General features: G+C 32.5%; 1 protein-coding gene across 4 annotated transcripts in view; it reads left to right on the top strand.

The window, feature by feature from the left end:
• Positions 1–2,501, top strand: part of LOC122637874 (inactive histone-lysine N-methyltransferase 2E) — a 394,264-nt gene that overhangs the window by 268,473 nt on the left and 123,290 nt on the right. The gene's annotated exons all lie outside the window — the stretch shown is intronic.

The raw sequence follows: 2,501 nt of genomic DNA, 5'->3' as shown, positions 1-2,501 counted from the left end.
CTTTTTTCTCCCCTTTTTTCTCTTTGTTTTATCGTTATTTCTACAAAAGGCCATCGTTTAACGAGTATGTGCCACGTTTGAAAGTTGGTCAAATTTTTAAAATAAAATTTCATTTTTCAATGATTAGGAAAAATTCGATTATTAGCGAAACGTTTGAAGGATTTAGCGATAAAAAAATTTCGGTTTATCGCGAGATAGAGAGAAACGTAGAGAACACACAAAGGACACAAAGGGGACACAGAAGAAGACAGAGGAACACAGAGAGACACAGAGGATAGAGAAAACGCATGTTCGTACTTCGAAAAGTATTTTGACCTTTACGCTTTGAAATTTGAACGGGTGTGACCGAGAGAAGGGAAGAAGAATCGTGGTCTTCGCGGTCGGAACTCATTTCGAGGGTCGACTTTCGACGATCTCGTTTCTGGGTTTATGCTGGTGGTGCCTCCTCTTCCGTCACCAAGAGAAAGAGGATCTTTTCTTTGTTTTTTTCTTTCCCCCATTCCCCGAATAACAGAAAGTGACCTTTCTTTTTTTTTTTTTTTTACCAAGCTCGAAAGATTTGATTATAACCTAACGGAGATAATTTGCGTTATTTTCGTTTTAAAGAAAAAGAGAAAGAAAGAAAGAAAGTGATATCATTCAGAAACCGTCTTCGTTCTTTTTATAGATAAAATCGATTTTTTTTTATTTTATTTTATTTTATTTATTTTTTTTTTTTTTTTTTTTAAGAAACGTTTTCAACAACGAACTTTGTTGAAGAGCCGACGTATTATCAACGACGAAGTAACTTATTCCTCTTGAAAGGGAACGACTTTGTATTATTAAACGTACAATCATTATCCTGAACTTTCAAATGGACTTTGAAATTTTCTTTGAGAAAGCCGAACTAACTAGCGATAAAAGCGGGGAGGGATGGGAATGATCGGTCACTTTGTTCCCTGCTCTACTAAAAACTTCTCTTTTCGTTCGTTTTATTCAGAATGAAGAATAAGATCATCGCTTTCATTCTTTCGATTTTCAAAGTTGGAATTTCTTGTGTATGTGTGTTTGTGTGTGTTTATTACATCGAATACGACATTCGTCGCGCCTATTAACTATTTTCATATTAATTAACACCACGTTGAATGCCGTGTTAATATTACATGACTAGTCCACAGCACCAACGTGAATATATAAACGATATAGATTATTATTATTTTAAAATATTATGTAACAACGGATAAATAGAGTTGCGTAATTATATTTAATGAATTTATCTTATTCGGAGAGAGACGATGTTTATAGATACGTAGTAAGTGATTCGTAGTAAAGATAGTAAGGATGATGAAAAATATATATATTAATGTTAATGTTTACTATTTATATGTAATTATGTGTTTTTATTGATCTTTAACATCATCGGTCACAGTGACCTTCTTTTCAATGACGTTAGACGGATTGTAACGATGATGGTATTGAAAAATTTATATATATACATATATATATATATAAGTAAAATATAGTAATATATATATATATATTAACATTTACTCCAATTATATACTTTTACTAATTATATATATATATAATTAGATATATAAATATAAATTATGTGAATATAAACAAATTAATTATACTATATAATTATACTACGATATATAAATTATATATATATAGATATTGGATATGTAATTATATATATAATTAGATAATATATATATATATATATATATATATATATATTAACGTTTACTCAATTACGTATTTTTACTGATCTCTGATATCACCAATCACAAACGACCTTCCAATGACATTAAACGCGTTAAAGATATAATACCAAACATATCGTTCGTATATACAAACGTAACGCGTAACCTTGGAAAAAGTTGCCCTCTCAATACAGAAGGATACTGGGGCACGATCGAATTCACGCGACTTCAGAGAGCGATCTTTTTTCTTGCGGGTAATGCGATATCTCGACGTTACGGATCCAATTCCGCGGCGGATACCGAACGACGAGGATGCTAGGGAAGAAAGAAACAAAGAAAGAAAGAAAGAAAGAACGAAATGGAGAATGAAAAAAAGGCCAAAGAGAGAGAAAGAGAGGAAAAAAGAGAGATTGCAGCAGCGAAAGGTGGAAAAGAAAAAACTCTGAAGCTGGCAAAGCAAATAAATTGAAGTTCCTCGCGGAGATTAAGAGGAGGTAGAACACAATCCTCCAAGCGGAAGCTCGCGTAACGCGATACGAGAAACAGCGTCGAAATCATCACTTCTCTCTTTCTCTCTCTCTCGCTTTCTTTCTTTTTCTTTCTTTTTCTTTCTTTTTCTTTCTTTCTGTTTCGCTTTTGCTTTTTTGCTTCCTCTTCAGGTTTGATTTCTAACGAAAGTGAACGTTCCCGGAGATCGAATTTCGCGATTCTTTGAAGCTATAGAAAATATCGACGCTCTATCATCTACTATCATCTTTTATCGTTCGTTTTTCTATTTTTATTTTATGCAGAAAGCTAAATTAATCGTATCGA

This window comes from Vespula pensylvanica, chromosome 2 (genome assembly GCF_014466175.1).
Source record: "Vespula pensylvanica isolate Volc-1 chromosome 2, ASM1446617v1, whole genome shotgun sequence".
NCBI classification, from domain to species: Eukaryota; Metazoa; Arthropoda; class Insecta; order Hymenoptera; family Vespidae; genus Vespula; species Vespula pensylvanica.
Note: the sequence above shows the minus strand (reverse complement) of the source record. Positions and strands in the feature narration are given on the sequence as shown.